Source organism: Pseudorca crassidens, chromosome 4 (assembly GCF_039906515.1).
Source record: "Pseudorca crassidens isolate mPseCra1 chromosome 4, mPseCra1.hap1, whole genome shotgun sequence".
Lineage (NCBI taxonomy): Eukaryota > Metazoa > Chordata > Mammalia > Artiodactyla > Delphinidae > Pseudorca > Pseudorca crassidens.
In genome coordinates, this window is record NC_090299.1 from 49,685,971 (window position 1) to 49,703,067 (window position 17,097).

At 39.3% G+C, this 17,097-nt stretch overlaps 1 long non-coding RNA gene and 1 other non-coding gene across 3 annotated transcripts in view; both read left to right on the plus strand.

The window, feature by feature from the left end:
- The window catches only part of LOC137223600 (uncharacterized), an 83,511-nt gene that overhangs the window by 51,774 nt on the left and 14,640 nt on the right, over window positions 1–17,097 (plus strand). The window lies entirely within an intron of this gene.
- Window positions 16,237–16,309, plus strand: TRNAR-UCU (transfer RNA arginine (anticodon UCU)). The gene has a single exon. It is a non-coding gene; the product is annotated as a tRNA-Arg (tRNA).

A 17,097-nucleotide genomic window follows, 5' to 3' on the forward strand; every position in this document is an offset into this window, starting at 1 on the left:
GAAAAAACAAGAGAAACGCAAGATAAAACTAAAAAGAATGATCTGGCACTAAGAGAGTTTAGTAAAATTTTATATATATGTACATTTATAAAATCTTCACAGATGATCATGAATGTATGGATGAAACTATGATAGAAAAACTTAAAGGCTGAAATTGTACACATATTAAAACAGAATAATGGCAGCATTTATGGAGGAAAAATACTGTATAGGCTCAAATTTATGTTGGCACTAGCCATAAGACCTCTCTCCTTCCACAAATGTCACCATTTAAAAATCTTGGTTCAAGTTCACATTACTTTAATTCTGACATGGAAACTAGTAAAAAAAAATGTTTTAACTTGGATTAATTTGCAAGTGATCTAATTAAAGAAATGAGGTACATTTGAAAAGGGGCAATTTTATGACTTTTAAGTTCACATAGTAATGAGAGTCAGGCTAACATGTGTCAACCCCCTTCCCCATCGCCTTTCATCTAAAGACATTTATCAGTGTATTTGGCACTGTGTCTCATGTTCATTCATTCACTCAGTTGTTTATTCCATAACTATTTGAAAGACATCATAGAAGGTGTTCATAAAGCCATAGCAAGAAAAAAACAGACACTGTCCCTGTCTTCGTGAAACAAACAATCTAGTGGAGGTGATGGACATTAACTAAAAATTAGAATTGTGATACATACTCTGAAGGAAAGGGACATAACTGTGCAAGATCATAGTAGAACTTGACTTGAGAAATCAAGGATGATTTTCCTGAGGAACCAGCCTCCTGAAGCAACAGAAGAGTTAATCACTGTAAGGGAGGTGTGGGCAATTCACCAAGAGTGTCTCAGGCTCAGAGAACATTGTGTGCAAAAGCTGGTCCTGTGTTAAGGGGGGAACTGTGCGTAGGATGAATTAAAAGGAGAGTATGGCTGCCACTTGGGCATTCATTGGAATCATAGAATCATAAAATGTTAAGGCTGGAAGGGCACTCAGAATGCTCTAGATCAATCTCTTTATTTTACAGATGAGGAAACACTCAGAGGGGTTAAGTGACTTGGCCAGGGTGACATTGCTAATAAGTGGTAGAGTTGGGATCAGAGCCCAGGGCTCCTAATTACCCTTTTAATGCTTTCCCACCACACCATGCTGATTCTTTGTATCTGTGTTAATGAGTAGATCAAGATGCTGTGAAATTAGCATAATAATTATTTGTGTATAAATACTGCATTTAAAATACTGCTGTATAACAGAGCGTATCCTTTACCATACACACCTGCTAACTGTCAATGTATTAGTCCTAAATAAGTGAATAATAATTGACTTATCATCATAAAAGGGGTCAGATCACAACCTAGGCTTGAGATTTGCCTGAGTTAACACAAATCCTGAATTAAGGGATTCTAAGTTAATGATATTTTACTGTAACTCATTACCTTATTCAATAACTATAGTGCTGGGTCCTAGGCATTGTGCTGGAGCTAAAATGGTCTCATTTTAGTGAATAAGATCCAGTCACTCCTTTCAAGGAGCTTGCAACCCAGTGATAACACTTACACACAACATTTTTTTTTTTTCTTTTTGCATCCGAAATCTGATATCAGTGTTTTGAGGTAAGGCCTGGCACCAAAAGAATGAGATTTCTGGTCAGAATTTTGAAAGAATACCTCCCAAAAGAATGTTTAGGGCAGATAACCATTCTAAGATGAGGAAGCTTCCAGATTTGGGGTGGGGAGGGGGGTTAGGGAGAGAGGAGTGGGAGGAGATTGCAATTGTTGTTTAATTAGACCTTGGTTAGGTCTCCAGATTGAAATTACCAATTGTATTCCTATGAGAGATTGTACGACCCTGGAGAGCTGGTGATGAAATCCCACGGTTGAATTGCACTGCACTATAAACTTCATTTGTTCTTAGGTGCTTAGTGGTTTGCTGTAATAATGATCCTCCATTTGCTGGACAGCTGAGATTTTTTAAAAGCTTGATTGTTTTTGGCATTGTGTTATTAGTCCTGGAAGAATGCAACACAATTGTAGCAATTCTCTGTTTGTACAAGCTAGAATATCCATGTCTTATAAATGCTGGCCATTTAATACCTGTGCTTTAGACCCCTGTGTTTTTCCTGGCCATTCTACCAAAGGGTATATACTTTTGTTTTTCATTAACACCACCAGGAATATGCCCATCTCTAAAATTTCAAGGGGATTAATCTGAGCTCTGTTTTATGGACAGAAAGGCCAAGAAAAATCCCCAATGAAGGGTACATGCTGTCGATTTTCTTTGGGAGATGAAAGCCAAACAATTTCAGACAAACCCCTTTCTAAGAAATGCACTGCATACTTCGATCCAAATACTCATCTGATGAGAGTCTAAAACCCCTACTGAATTACACTGGATGAGAACCCTGATTCTTTCAAGATCACTGAAGAAATCGACTCTCATCTCTGATTCTGATACTTCTTAGCCCATCCATCTTGAAAATGTCTATGGAATGATTCTGTTGTACCTTCAGAAATGAAATTCATAGGCATGGATTTTCTCACACAGCAACTTTATATACAAAGATGAGAATAGCAGAAAGGTCATTTCCAAAGAAAGTGACATTTATTCTGTATTCACTGAAAAGCCAAAAGAGTTTTCTCATTCAGCCATACCGACTGAGCCCTGCATCTCGCCCAGAAGAGGTGAAAGAGGCTGCTCCTATCTGCTCGTGCATCGAAGTTCAGGCTCAAGACCTGTCCAGACAAAATGGCCTCTTTCAAGGATGAACCTGCTGTGCTCATCAGAGGCTTTATTTTGTTTATAGTTCAAGCTTGTTTGACAGGTTTTGTTTACTTTGTTCAATACAACTAAGCAAATGCCTGCCTCCTTTTTGGATTAGTTTTGCACTAGTGTTACCCTCCACTATTTTCTCTTATAGGGTAAGGCATTAGCTGTGCAGATTTATACATACATATATACGTATGTATATCATATATATGGATATATATGTATGTTAGTGTATATACATATATACATGTATATGAATGTGCTGTGTATACATGTATGCATATATATGTATCATTCAAAGTCAGTGATTGCTAAAGAAATGTAGCCAGGCATCAATTATTGACTCTAATGGAGACCAAGACCAAGAATAGCTGCATAAAGTCAAATCAACAAAGACTGTCCAAACCTCGTATTAACAATGGTTTTGACCTCATTTGCAACAAAATCTTTTCCCAAAGCTCTTGCTGCCCAGACTACCTGCACCAAGTTTGGAACAGCAAGTGCTGCAGAGAAGTCATGCAAGTGCTTTACGTGAACTTGAGAGACAGTTCCCTCTATTCCCACGGTGCTGCTGAGGGATGGGGGATGTGGGTGCCGAAGCAGAGAAAGGGGGAGAATGCCCATGGGGCGGAAGGCTCTCCTTGCATTCTAGTTTTTCCTAAATCAGAGCTTTATAGCCTCTATGCCACATAATGAATAATTAAGAGTTTATTGTATTTTCCTCAATTGAAACTTACTTCACTGGAGACAGTGTTGCAGAAAGATTCAGCATACAGACTCTGAGTGTAAAGCATGCCTGTGTACCCACCTACTAGCTGTGGAACTCTGGGGACACTGCTTAGCCTTTGTGCTTTTGAATCCTCATCTGTAAAACAAATTTCATAATGGTCCCTGCCTTACTGGGTTATTTTCATGATTAAATGAACTAATACACGTGAAGCAACTGTAACAAATCTTGACCTATAGTAAGTGTTCAAAATTGTGAACCATTTGGGAATGCCCAATCAGAGACAATTTAGGTTATTGGGAAACTAAAAAGTTTGAAATGTGAGAGACAATGTTGTTAAACTTAGGGCTGACCAGGACCGTAAATCTGGCTGTTAAAATAATAAACAGAGTAATTATTAGAGAATTAACAGCAACTCTTATGAAATTACATTTGAGACTTGAACCTTGCTCGAAATTCTTTAATGTTTAAGACCTATAAATGTCAGAGCTCACTAATTTCTTTGGCTTTCAATAAATGCCAGTGACTTTGAGAATTGCTGTCCCTTTAGCTTATCTGGCAAGAGCACAAGCTTAAAGGGTATCCAAGAGGGCAGTGATTATATTGATGACCCATCCTCTTCTCAGCAGAAAATACAGGTTACTGAGTTCAACCAACCTTTCAGACCACAGAACTTCTGGGGGAGCTTTTGTGTAGAGTCACTTGAACTAGGTGCTGAATGGGATTTCCAAGGGCAGAGAAGACACAGCCCCTTCTGTTAAAGGGTGCTCTATTCACTAGGAGAAATATGTTGACATACATATAAGTGTATATATATACACACACTAATGTCTAATTCTTCGGGAATCTGCAGAGAACAAGATAATTTTATCCAGTAAAATGTTTCAAGTAACCAAACTTGTCCCATTTGGGCCCCCAGAAAGTGATTTAAATATTTCAGATGGAAATCTTCCTAATAGAAGATTTTTGCATTCATTCAATAATGCAGGATCATCATTACAGACATCAGTTATTGAACTGTGCTGTAGTGTAGAGGGCTACTGAGGTATGAAGGACTGGTTGCCCCTGTCCTGAATGATCCCAGATGGATATCCTTTTTATGGTGCTTCTGTTTCTTTCCTTACGGATACACAGTTAGCTTGCCTTCACTTTCTCTCTTTTCTTAGTGGGTTGGATATCCAGAAAAAAAAATGCAGATTGTCAGAATTCTGCCCAACAGAAATTAATTAGGTCTACAATGGTTTTTTTTTTTAAATAAAGGTAAATGCAAGGAGACCATTATCTCTTGAGTACCTCCTGTGTGCTAAGCATTTCTGCATACATCGTTGTCATTTAGTCCTCTAACAATTATTGCAACATAAAGGATGTTACTGGGGTTCAAAGGGTGTCCTAATTTGACCTAGATGAGTGCTTCTCAAAGTTCAGTGTACATAAGAATCATGAGAAGAGCTTGGTAGGACAATTTCCTGGACACCATCTCCGGAGACACTGATTCAGTAGGGCTGGGGTGGGGCCCAAACACTTGCATTTCTAACAAGCTCCCAGATGATGCTACTGTTGATGGTCACTGATTAAACTGCTCTTGATGATACAGCTGGGAAGTGTCAGATGGAATTCCAAGCAATGAGTGTCTAACTTCAGAGTACATTATTTCATAAAATCACACTGTCTTGACCATGTTGCCATAAATTTTGGCTGGGGAGACATACTTTTGGCTTGGAGTCTGAATTACACTACATATAGGTCCATTTGGTAGAAAAGTCAATAGCTCCAGACTCAGAGATTTGGTTACCTAATTAGCTCCTATGCTCTTACGCACATGTCAGTATTTATTTCATTTCCATACATATTGTTGGCCAGGTATTGCTGTAGGTGCTGGTGACACAGCGGGAAACAAGAGATGCACAAATTCTTTTTCCTCATGGAGCTTACATTCTTTAAAGGGGAGTTAGACATAAAAAGAAAAGCAAATAACAGAACAAGGTAATTTCAGAAAATGATAAATGCTATGAGACAACTAACAGGGGCTGGAAGGATAGGGGACCATGAGTGTGGGGAAGTTCCTCTGGACTGGGCAGACAGGAGAGGCCTCTCCCGGGAGGTGATATTTGAGCTCATACCTTAGTGACATGAAAGAAGCAGGACATTTGAAAATCTGCGAGCAAATTCTTTCAGCCAAAGTGAAAGGTTTCTGATTTGGGGAATTAGCTTAGTGTGTTCAAGAGAGAGAAAGAAGTCCAGTGTGTCAGTGGGCTGTGCTGGTGGGGGGTGGATGGGTGAGTTGGGGAGCAGTAGGAAACCAGGAGAGAATTAGAGAGCTGGCACAGCAGAGCTGGAAAACTAATCTTTGTACAAGTGCTACATGATGGGAAGGAAGAAAGATAAAATCATGAATATGAATAGAATAAAAAAGAGATTAGGAGAAAGGCTTTGAGAAGGGCTTTTTATAAACAAGGACCTGAAAGCAGAGAAGGAGTAGTTACTTGGTTGATAAAGGTATGAAGGAACCAACTTGGAGAGATTCATTGAGAAAAACAAGCTTGTATAATGGAATGAGTGAAAAATTGAAGTATTAATTCCATTAGATGTTAATATCTGTTTACGATCAGTGCTTATTTATAGACGCCTGGCAAGAGTTAAGGGCAATAGGAATGGCCTGGAATTTAGTTTGGTTATATGTACATATGTAATTAAATAGGGCTTAATGACCGCTATGAATTAGAATCACCTGATGCTTAAAGGATACAGCTGCCTGGACCCCGTTCCAGATAAACTAAATTGGAATCTGTGGGCAGTCAGACCTGGGGTGCTGTGTGTAGTTTTGAGGCACACACCACCCCCAGTGCAGAATCATCATCCTAGAGCAGGTGTTAGCAACCTTGACTGCACATTAGAATCACTTGGTTAAGCTTCAGAAAACAACCCACGCCCAGGTCTCACCCCAATCAATTCATTCAGAATCTTTGGAAGTTAGGGGGTATGAAAACAGCAACAACAACAAACCTTCTGGCCAATTCTAACATGCTGCTGCCCTTCAGGGATACTTTATAGGGCTACAAAGATAATGAAACCACCTCCTTGCCCTCTGAGTTTACACTCTAAAAGAGAAGGTGTGAATCAATGCAATGTAGTGTGCCCCTCATAGAAACATTAAAAGTAAAAAGTGGAGGAAAATTAGAGGTGAGAGAGATTAATTCTGTCAGTGAGGGGTGGCATAGTGTGACCAACCTGTCCCAGCTTGCTTGGAATTCTCCTGGTTCTAGCACTGAAATTCTGAGTCCCTACAAACCACTTAGTCCCATGCAAACTGGGATGGTTTGTCACCCTATGTGGTAGTGGAAGTTGCAGATGAGAGATTTGAATGGTAAAATGAGCCATGTGCCAAGTGGGCCATATGGAGGTACAAGTAGGGGTGGGGAGTCAGTGGCAGGCTGTGAGGACAACGTGCAAAAAGGCACAGCATGGGTTGAGGGCTTGGATGCATCAGGAGTTTAGTTTCATTGGTAGAAATGTATGAAGGGATTATGCAAGATGAGTCTGATGAGGCAGTTCAAAATCATCGAGGGTCTGCCTTATGTGCCCAGAAGTTTTGCATTTTACCGCAAGGCATTGAAGGGGTCGTTGATAATGTTGAAGCAATTGGTGGGGGAACATAGTTGTAGTTTTTGATTTTCATCTTAGAAAGATCCCTGGATGAAGGTTTGGTGTCACGTGCTTATTTCCATGGAACACTGCTGACTCATTGGGGGACTAACTCCTTTAACCTCTCTCAACATGCAGATTCATTAGGAAAATGCAGGGGTCACACTGGTACAGGGCAAACTTCAGATGAAAGCGTCTTTATTACTTCTGTGGATTCTTCAGATGAAACAGCCTAGAAGTTGCCACGTATTCAGACACTGGATCCATGAGTTGGGTCTCAGCCCATCTTGGCTTAGCCGCATGCCCTAAAAAGCTCATCAACTTGAGTCTGGAGGTAGCAGCTCTGAAGAACAGAGCTTGTCCCCTAACACAGATGGTGCTGGGGAGATTAATGAAGGTTAGTTTCAAAGGGTTTTGTACTCTTGGAGGAAATTTCCTACATAGATGTTTCTTCTATAGTACAAATAACAGTAGAATTGCAGCAAAATAGAACATAACCAATTAGGGAAAAACCACGCAAATAATAATCCAATTTTAATACCTGAAGCTTCGTAATATAACATTAATGTTTGGTGGATGATACATTTTGATGTCACTATTTTACCAGTTTCTCTGCTTCTTCTCCATGCACTGGCCCATTTAATGGAATGGGTATTAAATACACTCCTTGTTGACTTTCAGCCGTATCTCTTAGCTATGTTACTCTCCCCTAATTTAAAACAAAATAAATAAACAAACAGTATGCCATGCCCTTAGTTAACAACAATATCACAAATAATATAAACAGCAATAATAAAAAAAAAGTAAGTAAATAAATACAAAGTTAAACATTAATCCTTGAAGGAGATATAGCTACATAATATAAATTATTTGGAATGCTTCTGTATGAGAGATTTGTTTCTTTTCCCCATTTACTTATTTATTCAATCACTTATGTATATCAGAACGGGCACATGGATATTTATTTTTCATTATTTTAGTCACATGAACCAGGAATCATGAAACAGCATCCTTCATGCCCAAGTTGGAAGGCACTTGTGCAGGAGATCAGCTTCTATATCCTACCTCCTTCCCTCATCCCAGGTGAAGCTGTTGACTCTTCTTAGTATAACTGGACACCTCTCGAGGGAAATGTAGCTCTTACCAATAATTGCCATGGTATCCCAGGGATGCCCAGATAATGCCTTCCTGTATAAGCAAGAAAAGCAACCCATGAGCCCACGTTTCACTCTCTCTTTTCCTTCAGCAGCTACTTAGAGTGGATGCATTCTGCTTTTCATTCTTGTCTCAGAATTCTTTCTCGTTAGTCTTGTAATATGGAAGCTTATCCAATTTTTATCTGCCCTTCAAGGGCTTATATTTGGTTGAGTATTTTTTTTTAATCTCTAATTTGATCTGGGACTAATGTCAGATCATTTTTTCACAGCTCCAGTATATATCTCTCATAAATGCACATCACCCACATCTGAAGACTGAAACAAGGGGGCACGCTGTTGGATAATGCAGCCAAAGTTGCTTGTGCAGTTGTTAAGAGTACAGAACTATCCTTTAAGAAGAAGCTCAGTTCCTGAGTCAGAGCTTGTGTATACTTGGGGCTTATTCAGATAGTCAACGGAATTCTGAAATGCTCTCTGAATTTCTAAATGAAAGCCTCTCTCCACAGAGCTGCTCTTTGCAGGAGGGCAGAGGGGTATGAGTAGAGGGAGGAAAAACCATATGTGGTGTGTGTGTGTGTGTGTGTGTGTGCATGAGCACATATCCAGGATCCAGGAAGCAGGCAGGGAGCAAGAAGCCACGTGCCTAACTCCCTTTTGCTGTTGTTATTGTTGTTTTGCTTTTCACATTTCCTTTTAAGCAACTTTGTGTCCAGAAGGCTGTATGCTCACATTGGGCATCAGCGGAGGGTGGTCAGTATTGTAAAGACCTTTCCTGTTACGAGAAGTAGGAGGAGTGAATATGATGGATAAACTTGAGGAATGCTAGTGAAATGCCCTTGGCGGCTGAAAATGTTCAAGCCAGCTAGCTTACTGCACCTATCTTTAAGGCTTAGTAGAGCTATGCAGATTTCCCTGACATGACAGTCAAATACAAAGTGATTAGAAGCAGAGGAGAAACAATGACAACGAAAAAGATGAATTGCCTCAAGGAACTTAAATAGAACAATAAAGAAAGTCTCAAATATCGTATCATAGACCTTGGTTTCTGAATGCCCTTAAAGAGCCAGTTACCTGAGATGAGAGACTGAAACCCAGGAGTTTCTTATTAACAACTTAAAGCAAAGCTCAGACCCCTTTATAAATCTTCAATTCATTCAGGGCTTTCACTCTGAGATGGAGTGCTGTGTGATTCTTTCCCCTGCTGGTACTGAAGAAGACCTGATTTGGAAACACCACAATAAAACTAACTCAAATTCCCAAAGCAGAAAATGCATAAGCAGACATTTATTTCTTCTTCAATATAGTGGAGATTTCCTATAAATTTAACTTCTGATTAGAAAACTTCTTACACTGGAAAATTTCAGCAATGAAATTTCAGTAATAAGCCAAATGCAGGTCTGCTTGAGGTCGAATGAAATTTAGATGAAAAGTCTGGGATTATCAAAAAGAATGAGGGAACTTCAAGTTTCTGTACATTCAAGGTCAACGGGTTGGATTTTTTCATTTTTGATTTTTATGACAGCACATAATTTCTGTTCTTAGTTGGCTCCCTGCTTTTCTTTAAGCAATAAATTTTGGGTTATGATAGTAAACCTCACTTGTAATGAAGCCTGTATCTCTCCCTATCTGAATATTTCTATAGCACCTGTCACTTTAGCACACCAGGGATCACTTCCTTTTATAGAAAATAACAAAAAAATGTAACATGATCATTTGATTTTCTGGTAATAGTTTATAGCAGGATGTTAATCCAGTCATTTACCTATTGAGAAACTGAGGCATAAAGAAATAAGGTCAATAGTAAACAAGTCCTACTGAACTCATCCTCCTCTAAAATAGGATGCAATACTCACGAAGCATCAACTTCTATGCGTAGTTTGTCGTTTAATTCATAGCGCATACTCTTTGTACCCACTGTTGGAAAATCACTCTGGTACTGCCTGTGTTTCTCTCTGTGTTGTTGCCTTGAATTCTGATGTCATTACTATACCTTTCATATTCACTCTTTTCAGTCAGTTTGTGAATTATTTAAGGGCAGAGATAGCGCTTTGAGCTTGTGTGTTTCTCTGTCATAATGCCTAGCATAAATACTCGAACCCCGTTCAATTCAAATGACAGTTGTGACAAGAGATGCCCACTGAGCCATTGCTGGGGAACCTCTAGTTTTTACTCAAGGGCTCTCATTTGTTGTGTGCCTTTATAAAGGAGTGAGTAGAGGCTGAAGATTTTGGGGGAAACCAGAGAGAATTCTCATTCTACAAGATTTTTCCTGAGGTGGATGATGTCTACATTGTTCCTCCTATGGAAGACTTACCTTTTATTCATTCCATATTGAATAAAAGGAAGGACTCTACTCTACGGAAGGGATTTATGGCTGAAAGTTTCCTTAATTATGGGCTAGTATAATAAGTCCTTCCACTATCTTAATGATTGGGGAATTAAGAAGCTCCTTAATAGAAATTGACAGGATCCACTGTCATTGCAAAGAAGGTGCTGTTATGGTCTGGAGTACCCTCCCAACCATCCCAGGATTTAGGGTTCCCCAAAGGCTCATTAACATCTCAGACCATAAGGTCTCTGAAGGAAGCACTAATGGTCCACCTCGTTATGATCTGAGGATGACTGCATGACATCCGTATCCATTGAGATGATAATGGCCCTGTAAAAACTGTTATGATGTCAGCAGAAGAAAAAAAATCTCATTTACACTTTATAATCTTTGGTTTCTAATATACCACAGTATCTAAATTATACTAGAATTATTTTACAAATCTGGCTTAATAGAGGCAGTGCATATGATACTCTGAAAAAAATCAAAATTCTCTCTTAAAACAGCTGTTATCACCCTTATATCACTGCATAAATGAAGGGGAAGATTAGTAATGCTCTCATAGTACTGAAATACTTATGAGTAATGGAATAAAATACAAAGACTTAAATTTCCCTAATTTACATACTCATTTACTCCTGGGAGTGAAAAGCAGTTCTGTTTTTAGAATGTTCCAAAACAGCAGAGAGAAAAGCCCATAGTAGTAATAATCCTAATAGGAGTTATTGTCAACCCACACTGAATACATATTATGCATTATGTCCTATGATAAGTAATTTTCCTGCAGCATCTCCTTTTAATCATTGCAAAAGCATCTCTGAGATGGGCATCCCCATTACCCCTACTGTACAGATAAGAAAAGGGCAAAGTGGTTAAGGATCGTGTCTATGATCGTCCAGACGGTCCACAGTCAAGGTGGGATTCAAACTCATTCAGCCAGACTTCAGAGTCATGCCGTGATGACCAGGAGTGTGTTAGGAAGAGTTGTCAATTTCTGAAATGGACTCATGCTTGGCCACTAACTGTGCGACTTAGGACAAATTCTTTCACCCCTTCAGACTTTTGGGCTAGTAAATCTTTGGAAGCATTTTTCAACTCCAACATTTTTACTGACAAGGACATCACAATAACAGAGCTGAAATCAGAATTTTCACATCATTCCCACTATGGCTACTGGTATTTACCCGTAGTGATATCGTTGTTTTCCCATTATGATCCAGTTCAGCTGAACAGTTTTCCCCTTTGCTGCCAAATTGTGGATTTTAACATAACCTAACTGTTTATAGGAAGCATATGAGAAAAGCTATCTTCTGTTACTGTTTAACTTTGTAAAGTATACAACACACCATTTTTTCAATCAATCTCTATTTGACTCTGAACAAGGGAAAAATGGAGATGAATATAAACAGAAATCTATTAGTCAAATGCTAGTATTGCCTGTTTATAGCTCTAAGCATTTTCCGGTGTATAAACATAAGAAATCAAGTGAACATTTTAAAGAGATTTCTCTTTTGGCTTATATTTAATAAAATCAGCAGAAAAGGGGGAATCTTACAATAAAAAAATCGCTGTAGGGGTTTTTCCAGCCTTAAGCTCAAGTTAGCTATTTGTCAGAACTCAATCTGCAATACCCACATTCTTCCACTAGAGGGGTGAATTGTTCCTAATGAATAAGGCCTCAGTGTTTGGGGGAGGGTACAGCCTAGGGCTGATAACTTATTGTACGATAATATTGTGGGCTCTGAAGATACACTTGGAGTGGCTTTTACCATAACATTCCTACTCAGTGAAGCTAACTAGAGGATAGAGAGTCCTTGAAAAGAGATTTTAAATATCAAGCCCTAATGGACATACAATCTATTTTGATTTGAAATTATTTAGGCAATGGATGGAAAGAATTTGACCATTCTACCCAAGATGTAGCAAAAGAAGATAATTTGGCTGCATGATGGCGTGAAGATGGGGACTTCTGAATATCTGAGGGGAAGCTCACTGAGGACCCCAAAGCATTTACAGCTTCTACAATTGTTTTGCAGCAAAAGAGTCATTACAATTTTTACACAAAACATGATTCATTAGGACAGCAATAGGTCCAGGAATAGAGTCCAAGATACTCTACTTTGTTTTTGAAGGTGAAGGGGATGCATTACTGCAGAGTTTATATCCTCTTTGCTACTGTGCTCACCAGAGGCGATGAGCCTCTGACTCCAGCAGGCAAAATGTTGAAGGGTAGAAGTGCCGTAATCTAAAGGATTGGTTAAAAATGTATATTAGTATATCCTGACAACCACTGTTTAAAAAGTAAAAGCCAAAAACTAGTTTCTAATGTTCTGGCAAAAGCAGAAATGCTTTAAACAAATTTCAAGGTCTTTCCAGTCCAGTGTTGTACTTTGGCTTTATGTGCACAGAATATAGTCATCCTTTTGACATGCTGCTGCTGAAAGAGATGCAAAGATATAAAAATTCATGGAAAGAAGGCAGTTCAAAAGAGACATATTATTAAAAGAAAAAAAAAGCAGGTCAAATGTTAGGAGTTTATTCTCTAGTAGTTTCCAAACTTCACAAGGTTTTCTAAGGATCTTTTCCCAAGGAAACTTCACATGGAACTTTCCATCAATACACAGTCCTTTCTGTTTGTGGCATGGGACAGTTTCTGATACCTAAAGAAATATTAGCTGAAAGTTGGGATAGCTTTTAAATTTGTGACAAACACATACACACACAGAGCCAGTCCTCATTATTCTCAGATTTTGTATTCTTGAACCTGTCAACTTGTTAAAATGTATTTGAAACCTCACAATCAATACTCATGGTATATTTTGGTCATTCACAAACCTGCACAGAGTGGAGAAAATGTGAGTTGCTGATGTTCTGAGCTAAGTCTAACACGGTGGTGCTTTGTTTCCTTGTTTCAACTCTCATGCCATAAATAAGCGTCCTTTCGTGGTCTATTTAGGGCCACGTTTTTCAAATTTTTGTGTGCTTTTTTTTTTGGTGATTCTACCATTTAAAATCGTCCCCAAGCACAGCACTGTCTAGTGTGCGTGAGTGCAAGAAGGCTGTGATGTGCCATAGGGAGAAAATACATGTGTCAGGTAAGCTTCGTTCAGGCAGAAGTTACAGGGCAGCTGGCTGTGAGTTCAGTGTTAATGAATCAACAGTATTATTGAATAAGGTGTTTTTAAACAGAAATACAGATACAACATGCTAATGTATTTATGGGTTGACAAAAATATTGTAACCAGAGTCTCACAGGAACCTAACCCTGTATTTCTCCTAGGAGCAGTGGTTTGTAATTGATTGATTCAGTTTTTGTGGAGATTTTCTAAACATAGTGACTGTGTATAATGAGAACCACCTGCAGAGAGAGAGAGAGAGGGAGAGAGAGAGAGAGAGAGAGAGGGAGAGAGAGAGAAAGAGAGAGAGAGGAAGGAGGGAAGGGAGAGGGAGGGAGAGGGAGAGCAGAGAACAGAGAAAAGGATAAAAAATGTGAGTATTAAAATAGTATTAAAATGTCTTTTGTTTTGGAATATTCATCTCTGCTGACAAAGGCATTTATTTTAATTTTTTGCATTAAATCAAATTCAATTGAAGTAGATCAAATACTCCACAACCATAAGAGAAGAAAAAAACAGCATGACAACAAAGACTGGTTTGAAATCATTAACAGCAATTCAGTGTCTACTTCATAGCTGACTATGAAGGAATTCCCTTAAATATGAGTAGTGAAATATCAGAACAGAGAAGAAAGAAGATTAAATACATCAGCAATTATAAAAAATGGAGATGTGGATTCCACATTAAGGATATGTCTGCCAATAGCAGAGACTTGGTTCTAGGCTGACCTGAATTCCATCCCAGCGCTGCCAGTTACTACAAATGTGATCTTGGGTGATTGATATAAAATCTTTAGCCTCAGTTTCTTCATATAAAAAATGGAAATAATAATATCCTACTCAGGTAGTTTCTGTGAACTTTATGTAATTTATGTAACACACGTAGCATAGGGATTATTTTACCTATGAGCATTGTTTCCCTTTTTTCCTTTTTGCTAGTGTAGTGTTTGTTTGTTGTTTCATTGTCTCACATTTGAAGGAAAATGAGACCATGATTCAAAACTTTTTATTTAGAGTAAGTCATTTACTGTGTCCAGCCTCATCCAGGTCTGCAGCAATTCCCTAAAATTCCTGTGTGGGTCCTTTGTCAGCTCCTGTACCCATTTCCTACAATAGCTATCTGGAACTATCTCCAATTTCCTCATGCTTCTCCCCTACCACTTCCTCTGTTCCTCTTTATAGATAGCCTGGATGCCTACTTCAGAGAAAATAAAGACTTTCAGAAGAGAATTCCCTCAGCTTCCCCTGCCCCATCTCTTATGACCAAATTATATGCATTCACCCCTATCATTTGTTATATATCTTTTATTAGGGTCTGGCCAATTTGTGGAGTGGTATGCTAAGTGCTTTACATATATATCTTATTTAATCCACACAACAGCTTTTTGTAGTAGTTATGACCCTTGCTACTCCAAGTGTGCTGAGTTGAGGAAGATTCTAGGCTAAATCAGAGGATGAAGTGAAAGAGATCTGTGATGAATTACTATGTGTGCTGTGGGCACATGAATAGGTTTTGGTGGTCCTTATGCCACGCAGCTGGCGTCTCAATTCTTGCCAATGTTTCAGTCTCCTAATGGAATTCTTCTCTCTCCGCCTGCCCCTTAAATGTTGGCATCACCCCGTGTCATGCCATACCTTTCCCTTTGTGACTACCACTTCAGTTGCATCAATTGACTCAATCACCAATGCCAGACACTTGGGAGTCATTCTCAAATTCTAGCTTTCCCATTACCCTGCATAGTCAATCAGTCAAAAAGTCCTGTTGATGTGATGCAGACAATATCTCTGAGATCTGTCCTTTCTCTTCTTTTTCTCTACCAGTAACTTTGTTCAGATTCATATCATTTCTTACCTGGCTTATTGCCACAGGCTTCTAATGGGCCTTCCAGGTTTTTATCTTGATCCCTGCAATCTATTCTCCCCAGTGCTATCAAATGTGAATCTTTCTGAAACAGAAATCTGATATCACTGCTTTGCTTAACTTCCCGCAATGCCTCTTTATGACTCTTGCCTAAAGGAGCATCTCCTTGGTTAGCTCATAAAAGTCTTTCTGGTCTGTCCCTTGCCTACCTCTACAGGCTTTCTTCTCATCATTTACCCCTAATGCTCACTCTTTTTTTTTTTTTTTAGGCACATCTGACCACTTTCAGCTCCTTAAACATTGATAACATACTGTCTCTTGCCTTCAAGACTTTGTACTTGTAATTCCTCCTTACTGGAACCCTCCATCTTTTGGTTGTCTAGCTAACCTCTTCATACTTTCAAGAATGCACCTTGGGCTTCCCTGGTGGCGCAGTGGTTGAGAGTCCGCCTACCGATGCAGGGAACACGGGTTCGTACCCCGGTCCGGGAAGATCCCACATGCCGCGGAGCGGCTGGGCCCATGAGCCATGGCGGCTGAGCCTGCGCATCCGGAGCCTGTGCTCCGCAACGGGAGAGGCCACAACAGTGAGAGGCCCGCGTACCGCAAAAAAACAAAACAAACAAACAAACAAAAAAAACGCACCACAAGGGGAATTCCCTGGTGGTCCAGTGGTTAGGACTCTGTGCTTCTACTGCAGGGGGCCCAGGTTCAATCCCTGTTCAGAGAACTAAGATCCTGCAAGCTATGCGGTGTGGCTAAAAAAAAAAAAAAGCATCTTAAATACCTACTCCAGGAAATGTTCTTTGAACAAAGCCCCTTACAACGTGTATTAAATATCAATATTTCTGCAAAATCCCACTCCTAACTCTTATATATATATAATTTATTTATTTATTTTATTGAAGTATAGTTGATTTACAATGTTGAGTTAACTTTCTCATAGAACTTCACACATTGTTTTGTAATGGTCTATTCACTTGTCTGTCTCAGTCTTTGAGTTCACTCAGAAGCAGATGCTGACACAAGAATTTGAGTACAAATAGTTTATTAGGAAGCTGAGTCCAGGCAACTCTGGTAGGGGAGTGGAGAAATGAGTCAGGGGAAGGAGGAAAGCCAATAACGTGTGCCTCATCATACAAGTTACCATTTTGGCAACCAGAACATAAATCAGCTGAGGAACTCTGGAAATCAGTGTCAAACATATGTCTCAGTTGTTTCAAATGGAGGGTGAGGGAGCTGATTATTTATACACCAATATCCACTCATCACTGATTTGAGGGGTTATTGCTAATGGTACGAGAGTGTTGGTGGCCAGGAGATAATTCCAGGGCACCATCAGCCTGCTGTGTACATAAGCCCTTAGCAAAAAGATGAAGATACTATGAGTTAGAAGTTAGGCTGGTGTGCACAGAAATATAAGGCCTGAGAGAATATGGACAGAAACTGACAGCCCACGCAACTACTTGTATAATAACCTACTTGAGAACTAGGGCCAGATAACTGAATGCTTAATGT